At 29.4% G+C, this 9,431-nt stretch overlaps 1 non-coding gene across 1 annotated transcript; it reads left to right on the top strand.

Annotated features, from left to right (window-relative positions):
• The first annotated feature begins 3,001 nt into the window (after positions 1-3,001).
• LOC149520335 (small nucleolar RNA R71) lies at positions 3,002-3,107 on the top strand. Its single transcript, XR_016326336.1, has one exon. It is a non-coding gene; the product is annotated as a small nucleolar RNA R71 (small nucleolar RNA).
• Positions 3,108-9,431: the final 6,324 nt, after the last annotated feature.

The following is a 9,431-nucleotide window of genomic DNA, read 5'->3' as shown; positions in this document are numbered from 1 at the left end:
TTTAAGAAAAAAAGTGGGGGAAATATACAATTTACTATCTGGTAAATAAAAAATCATAAGCAAGGCTTGGATATTTCAAAATCAAACTTGTGCCATCCTTAGATAGGCGTTTTGGGGGTGTTATAACCTTCCCCATGCACAATCGACTTTCGAACCTAACTTCTGTTTTAGAAATCAGCTTTAATCAGGTGGTCAATCATATCTAATCAAAAAAGATTGGTGACGACTCATTTTCATTCTGAGTCTATTGGTAGGTTCATGAATCTATACGTTATAAAACTCACTATCAACACAATCATTTTCGACACAAGATTTAGATTGAGAGCTTGAAGATAAGATTCGATAACTACCTATTTAATAGTTATGACTCGTTTTCTAAATAATATTATTTTTATATGAATAGTACATTTAAAAATCAATTTAAACATTCGGTGGATTTGAAAGAACACTATAGTAGATTATTCCACAAAAATATTTTTATATATAAGATTTAATGACGTTGATTATGTCATCAATACTATGACAATTTACCTTTAATCACTATTATATCAGATTTAATTACTTATTTTGTGATGATTATAGCCTTTAATGACATTTTTTCATAAATAGCTAATGAAAACTAACGTCACAAAAAAATAAAGCATAATGTGACGTTTGATTTTATTGTCACGTTTGACGTTAACTTACAATCATTTGTGACGATAATTGCATTACAATACTGTGATGATTTATCTTTTGTCATTAATATATCATATTTTATCATTTATTTTGTGACGATTATAACCTTCAATGATATTTTTCTTTATAAATAGTTCACAAAAACTAACGTCATAAAAAAAAAAATATAAGATGACATTTGATTTTATTGTCACATTTGACATAATCTTGTAATCATTTGTGACAATAATTATGTCACCAATATTGCGATGATTTACCTTTTGTTACTAATATATCGAATTTTATCATTTCTTTTGTGACAATTATAGCCTTTAATGACATTTTTATTCATAAATAGCTGACAAAAACTAATGTCATAAAAAATAGTGCATCAATTGACGTTTGATTTTATTGTCATAGTAAATATTATCTTACAATCATTGGTGATGATAATTTTATCACTAATACTATGATGATTTCCTTTTGTCACTAATATATCAAATTTTTTCATTTTTTATGGTGATTATAAGTCTTTTTTTTTTTGTCAAAATAGCTAATGAAAACAAACGTCACAAAAAAAGTGGACTTTTATTTTATTGTCATATTAGATTCGTAACAAGTGATGATATTTTACTACCATCACATTAGACCTTTAGCGACGATGCAAACATGATGAACATCATGATATTTAAGTTTTTGTCATGAAATGTATAGGGTGATGATAAATAAATATTTAATGACAGTATTCTATGCACCACTAATGACCAAATTTGTTGTAGTGGTTATACACATCAATTAAGGCTTTGGATGTTAATAGAAAAGATCTACCTAACAACATTGGGGCTTCATTATCTTTTATATCTAAGACAACCAAATTCATAAAAAAAAAAAGCATACCTGCTAACTTTTACCAAAATAATATCCAACATTCCTTGTAGTTTCTTAACAGATCTATTAGCAAATTTAATAGTGAATGCTGAGGTTTCAGTTTACCATATCCTAGCTATATAAAAATATTTATAGGTATAAGATTAATACTGGATCTAAGATCACAAAGAGTTTCATCAAATTTCAAATGACTAATTTTACAAGAGATAGTGAAACTCTCTAGATTTTTTTGCTTTTTTGGAAGAAAATGTCAAAGTGCAAAACTACAGTCATTAAAAAAAGTTGTGTTTTTCAACTCTTTGAATAGCTCTTTTAGTATAGGCCTTGGCATCATTCTCAACCTTTTGACTTCATGATTTTTTTTCTTGAACTTCTTCCACTTCAGGTTGAATACTCTCATGAAGTGCTTTTCCCACTTGCATCAACATCTTTCCCTCTTCAACTGAATATTCAATGAACTTCTTAGGATCCTCTTCAATCTCATAATCATCCATCTCCTCATATGGTTCAATATTCTCAAGAGCTTCTAAAGCCATTTGATCAAAACTACTTAAAACCTCCTTACCATATCTCAATAGCTCCCCACCATCCATTATATCATCCTTTCTAATAAATCAACCTTAGACTACTTAACAAAGCAGGCAAGTTAACCACTATCGGCTCATCCATAATATCATTATCTTTATAATCGTACATACCATATTCACTATTAGAATACATAGCATTACATGCTTTCTTACCTTGTTTCTTAAAGTTTGCCGCAGTGTTATTAGGCAAGATTCTTAAGGGTTGGTTTGTTATGGCTTGAACAAATTGACTTATTTGGTTTTCAAGGTTTTTGGTTGATATAGCTGGGCTTTGAATGGTTGCATTATTTGCTTGCATGAACTAGGTCAACATTTCTTCAAAAGTAGGTTTTTTTTCTTAAAGTGGGTTATATAGTTGTGGGTTTTGGCAAAAATTATTATTTTGGTTGGTGACTTGGTTGTTAGGTTGGTTTTAAGAAAAATTAGAATGGTTTTGTCAACCTGGGTTGTAGGTGTTACTATAGAGGTTGTAAGTAGGCTTGGACTGTTGGGCATACTAAACCATTTCTATTATTTGCACTTTTCATTAGCATGAGGTCCATCACAAATTTCACAAGACATAAATGGATTTTGTATGGCATTGACATGGACCATTTAGGATGGGGTTCTTAAGGTTTAATTTTCTTAGTTAAATTTGCTAGTTGTGAATTAATGGAAGTAAAAGCATCAAATTTATACACACCGGCAGTTTTTTGTATACATTATATTCTATTCCCTATTGATAGTTCTTAGTGGCCATTTTTTCAATTAGTTCATGTGTTTTCTTAGTAGTATTGCTCATAATAGCTTCTCTAATAGCCAAATCTAATATAGTTCTCATGGATGGTGTCAATCCATTGTAGAAGATTTGTATTTATAGCCATTGAAAGAGACCATGATTTGGACACTTTCTCAATAGCTTCATAAATCTTTCCCAACCATCATAGAGATTGCACCATCAAATTGTATAAAAGTTGTTATTTTGTTCCTTAGCTTAACCATCTTGGCAGGTGGAAAGAATTTAACAAGGAATTTTTGTACCAAATCATCCCATGTTGTGATTGATCCAAATGGTAAAGAAGTTAACCAACACTTTGGCTTGTCCTTGAAAGAAAAAAAAGTTTTAGTCTAATTGCATCATCTGAAATACCATTATATTTAAATGAATCACATAATTCAAGAAAATTAAGTAAGTGGAGATTTGGATCATCACTTAGTAAACTGCCAAATTGTACAAAAGTTTAGACCATTTGAATAATAGAAAGCTTAATTTTGAAATTGTTTGCTTCTATGGCCGACCTTCTTATGGATGGTTGAAAACTATTAGCATTAAGGATAACACAATCCCTCAATGTTCTACGACCTTCATTGTTTGCATTCGCCATTTGAATTAGTGTAAGTAGTGTTGTTTGCTCTCTTTTCAAACATCTCAAAGTTCTTTCAATTTCTTTATCAAGTAGAGTTAGGTCAACATTTCTAGTTTCGCGTATATTAACAAAAAAATGATCAAAACAGTTTAAAACAAATAAAAATAAATGTTTAGATTATAATGGAATAGAGTATCCTTATTGATATTGAATTGAACACCACTATAATCTTCAACAATAGCATCAAAAACTTGATTGCTACTTTTTATAATGCTCGAAGTACACAAATTATAATTAAGTAATAAAATGATGAAAATAGAGTATTGTCTCAAAAAGATTATAAAATTGAATTGTTAGGCAAATTCAAGTACCAAAGGTCATAAGCTAACTACTAATATCTAAACTAATAAAAACTTTAATTGATTTACAAATAAAGAAAGTAAAGAAAAAAGATTGTATAGGCCTAGATCTACTTATCTAATTGTCGCTTTGAAAGTATTTTAATTTGGCTGAATTTAACTAGATCTAGAAAATAAAATAGATTTGATACTATCGAATAAAGTAAAAGGAAAGAATGGAGCAAAGTTGTATGAAAACTGAAACTTAGGTTGGGAACAAAAAAGAAGGCTGAAACTTGTAAACCATAAAAACAACTTGTAAATAAAAAATAAATACAAAAATATTTAAAGAGCCTGATCTTAAAAATAAAAGAATGATTGTGTTGAAAAAATTTAAGAAAACAAGAATTCTTGCAATGGCTAATCCGTCACAACTGAATACAAAGAAAGCTAAAAAAAAAAACTAAAAAACTAAAGAAAAGAAAGAAAAGGAATGGTGTGAAATGGGATGTGAAATAAAAGAAAGAGTCTCCCTATTTATAGATGAGAGTTTTGACGATAGGATAAAGATTAAGATTACAAGTTTAATTATATCTAAACTCCAAAGGATAAAACTCATCTTAATCTTATAGTGTTGGCTGGACATAGGAATCTTAAACTTTGAAGAGCTTTGGCCAATCTTGCTTCTTCAAATACAATCTTGACAATTCATCACACTTCCATATATCTTGATCTTGCGATCTTAAAGAGTTTGGGCTATCTTGAATTCCAAGATCTTGTCATTGCTTTTCATCCAAATTCTTAAAATTAATCTTGCAAAAGTTCTTCTTGAAATATAAGTATTTGAATGGTGATCAAAAGAGTCATGGTTGAATCCTCTTTGGTCGAATGCTTCATAGAGTCATCCCTTAATTAAAAGTCTTCAATTATCAAACATGCATGTCGAAGTTCTCTTGGATTTAGGAAAACCGAATGCTTGTAGGAGTTTAAGTACTATTAGAAATTCTACTTCAAGTTAAATTTAAGAAACCTACTTCAAGTATAATTTAACTAAATCCTCATCTTGCATGACCAAATATTATAAGAATGGATGTTATTTTAATCTTGCATGGAATTTACAAAAAAATGAATAGAAATTTTACTCCAAGTGAAAAAACTTAAAGATTAAGAAAACAAACATTAAATGCACCAAATTCAAGCACTTTCAAAAAATTTCAACTAAATTAAGTTGTAAATCTCTATATATTTTGGTACTATCATTAGGATATATATAAAAATATTTTTATTATTAATTTAATATTATATTAATAAAATTATTATTTAATGCCTTAATTTAATAAATTCGTGTGACACCCATTTAGCTTTTTTTTTTTTTACTATTTTATTTGTTTTTTAGTTTTTAACATTTTTAAATTAGATAAATTTTATAAAAAAAATCAAATGAGGTAAGGATGACAAAAAAAAAAACTCATATCCAATGAGTTTCAACTCATCTCAATCCAATAGGTGTAATTTTTTTTTTTAAATTCAAGATCAAATGATGTTTTTTTTTATAAAAAAAAATAAAGTCGAGTTGAATAATGGATTTAGAATATTACACCTTATCTCAAATAAATATAAATATATATTATTATTTATTTAATTATATATGTATAAGTTATTATTTACTGTCTTAATTTAATAAAAATATTATATATACATAATTAAGATTTAATTTATATTAAAAAATAATATTTTTATAAATATTATATTAAATTAATTTTTGATCAAATCGAATCAAATGTGAATTATATAAATGTGATGGGCCAAGATCATGTGCTAATAAATAAAAAACTCGATGTTGCATTTAAATCAAAGCCGAGTTGAATTATTAAAAAGGTCCAAACAAAGTTGGAGTGAGCATTAATATGTCCTAGATTTGATCTGTTGTCATCCTCAAATTGAAGTATTTATATAACACTCTTATTATTTTTTTATTTTTTTGCTTAGACTTTTTTTTTTAATTTTGACTTTTTTTTTGTTTTTTAATTATTTATTTTTGTATTTTTATTTATATTTGAAAACATAAATGCCCAATTAAAGTGTTCACATCATACTATCATTTGACCTTTTTTTTTTGGCCATTTTCGTTTTTTAAGTTTTTGCTTTTTCATTTTTTAAACAAAATAAGTTTTGCAATAAATAAGATTTGTAGAGATAGAGATGATGAAATAATTTATATTTTATAGATTTTGATTCGTCAATTCAATAGAGACAAATTTTTAATCGAAATCAAATAAAAAAAGGATTATTTTTTTAAAATTAAGGTCAAACTAAAAACGGGTTTAAATGTTTTATCATGCTCATTCTCAAGATATATATAAGAATATATTTTATTGAGGATATTTTAGATAATTAACTTTGATATTTTTGAAATTAAAAATTGAAAGCTTATATGGCATCCCAATACTAGGTCTTTGCACTAATTTTTTTAATATCTTTAAAATTTATATTTTTATATAAAGATAAATATATATTATCAAATTATTACAAGTTACAAACGTTATGGGGACACTTACAGATAAGGTTGACACATGGTCTAAATAATGCCTCTTATTAAAATAAAAGAAAATAAAAGAATTAAAGCAAATTAATGCAAAATAGGCCAAGACTTAATCTTAAGGAAGAGATATAATACTAAAGAAATACAATAACAAAAGAATTCTGCGTTAAGTGCATAACTAATACAGCACAACGTAGAAGCCCCTGAAGCGATCTTCAGCTAGCTAATTTTAGTAACCGACTAAACTCATGGATTAGGAAAAGAACAAGTAAAACCCTAAATTTTGGTTGACAGATTTGATGTTTAAAACTCAACATTTATAAACTTTTTTATTTTTTTTTATTTTCATACTATAATCTGCTTTGTTAAAAATAAGAAAAAAAAAAGATGGGCCTAGAGCAATCATTTCGACTGAATCTAGACACTGAGATTTAAGATATAGTTCTTGACAAAATCGAAGATATTTGTTGCTAGGAGCCTACATATTTTATTAAGAATTTAGTTTATATGATTTAGTCAAAACTACTTTCCCATTAAATGAATGAAATTAAATATATAGTCTATGTTTCTAATAAGTCATTGGGATGTTAAATCACCGCCATAAGCAAATAATTCATCTAACCCACCATAATCCTGTACATTGCATTTGGTATTGTGGACAATTGCATGACCTGTTTTGTTTTTCTTATTAATTATTTTAATCTCAAAAAAAAAATTTCTATTGTAAGTGTTGACTTTTGTAATTGTACAAACTCATATTTATTTATGAGATTGCTGAATGTATACTTATTAAATAAATTGGTAAAGTCATCAAGTTTTATACTGGTGATTTAACAATTGATGAATAATAAAAAATATTTAATTCACATATTGCCACCTCTTATGAAAAAAAAAATCATTTTCCATGGTTTGGGCCCTAGTTTGTATACTAATTGGGTCCGTCAAGTAACCCAGACAGACTCTTTTAGACTTTTAGGAGATTTGCAGTCGTTTAGTTTTTACCCAACAGAAAAACCCAGCCCACACTCAGAATAAGAGAACCCCTTACCCTCCCCAAGCTGAAGCATAACCAGAGTAGCTTCTTCGACTAGCCTTCTAGAATTCTAATCTTACACCTTTGATCAAGCATGCCTGAAAGACACCCGAGAGTGGATCCGTCTAGGTTACCAGACGACAGTATCATATATACTTCTGACAAGTTTTCTCATTTTCTGAAGTTTTTCCCCGAGTCCAAAATCAAAGAGCAACCAAGATTCCACTGCATATTTGTGCAATTCAATCGTGCCCATCTTATGTTATATTCTTTAAGATTAATTTGCATATATCCACGTTATATTAAACGAGCAAACAGGACGCCATGATATGTTCAAGTAATAATTACATTAAAACAAGTCACATCAAGATTTCAGGTCCTGGTGGGATTATATCAGTTCATTATGTCTAAGACAAAGCTACAGCCCACAAGCATTTGTAACAGGAGAACAACTTGGAGAAAGCCATGATTTGCAGTTCACAAGTCTACTCCCACTAATCTGATTTTGATTGATAGTTGGAAAAAAAAAAGAAGTGACAAATAAATGTCTGTCTTCACAACTTTCTCCACTCAAACCTGACGGTGAATTCAGTCCATTGATGTACTCCTGAGCTGAAAATTCTACTGCTTGTCCTACGCAGGAAAGAGTTTTTAGGGCAAGCGTGGAGTATATCTTGGTTGCAATAAGGAGGTTTAGAACAGGCATCTGAAGGTGACAGACTGACAGGTTATGGATGGTTGTTCCACTGAACTATTTGTCTATTCATCAGTATTTAGTTCATTGCAATTGTATGTTAGATATACAACTTTTGCTTGCTCTCTGCTGAAAACCAATGGTTCAATTGTGAATATATTATCAGGATATATATATATATATATACATACCCATAAATGTTGGGAAAGAGGTGATTTAGTCCTGGAATATACGTTTATTTTGTTTTAAATTCTCTAACTATTTTCGTAGAAGGAACCTTCAACGTTGCTGCATTGATGTTGTCGTGTTTCAGCTAATGCATATTGTTTGTTTCTGGCATCTACGGATTCGTAATCTACTTAAAAAATTAGCCATACTGTTAAGCTACATGTATTGGGGAAGATAGATGCTGATTGGCTAAGGACAAGATGGTGAAAACAATGAGATTTGAGCTTCACCAGGTAGCAGACAGGGTCACCAAGTATAACAGAAGTTTTCCAAATTGTAAATAAAAGCATAGACATGACAAGGAACAGGAAGTGCATACTCACATCATCAAATAAAATTAAACAGATCACAGCTCATTGGCTCTGGTAATGAAATTGAAATTTTCTCAACCACTTATAATTGGAAATATAATTCGGCAAAATTAAATGCCTAAATATTGTAATAGCTGATGCAACATGCCAGGGTTCCTTGCATCTAATATGTGATTCCTGCATATAGGTGTGCGTACGTAGAAACCTGTATCACCTTTTTGGACGCAAAAATGTGCAACCAGCAATTTTTTGGGTTCTTGGCCATTAGTATTTTTTTTGTTAGTTGATTGGTTGGGGTGGATTATTTTTATAAAAAAATGTTCCACTTTCTGTCTTCTTTTATTTCTCGTCTATCATTTGTATCAAAAGCAGCCACAAGGGATTATTCTCTGGTACCTTTGGTTCCACAATGATGCACCAAGGGAAGGGAGAGGGGAGATTCTTAGCAGGATTTTGTCATTTTCTTCGTACAAACTAATATCTGAATTCCAATAATAACAGGGGTCTCACAATCCTTACTAACTTGTAAATTATTATTCAAGCTCACGATTTGTCACATATAAAGTTTGTACTTAAATATCCAATGAAATATACACAGTAAATATGAGATTCAAAGCCATGACACAAGTCAATTAAAAGCATTGAGGAGAAAGAATCAGAATTTTCAATTTTGAGGGGGAAAAAGAACAGAGAAGAAAAGATGTGGGGTGTGAGACTTGTATCTGCGGTCTCAGAGCGACCTAACGACATAAGAGGGGAGGTGGGGAAGGGGGGAGGGGGGTTTGATTGATAATTAGAATTAAGTGG

The sequence above is a fragment of the Durio zibethinus genome, chromosome 1, assembly GCF_047325235.1.
Source record: "Durio zibethinus cultivar Kanyao isolate XHJ-2024 chromosome 1, ASM4732523v1, whole genome shotgun sequence".
Lineage (NCBI taxonomy): Eukaryota > Viridiplantae > Streptophyta > Magnoliopsida > Malvales > Malvaceae > Durio > Durio zibethinus.
The sequence above is the reverse complement of the archived record's forward strand: the minus strand, read 5'-3'. Positions and strand labels throughout refer to the sequence as shown.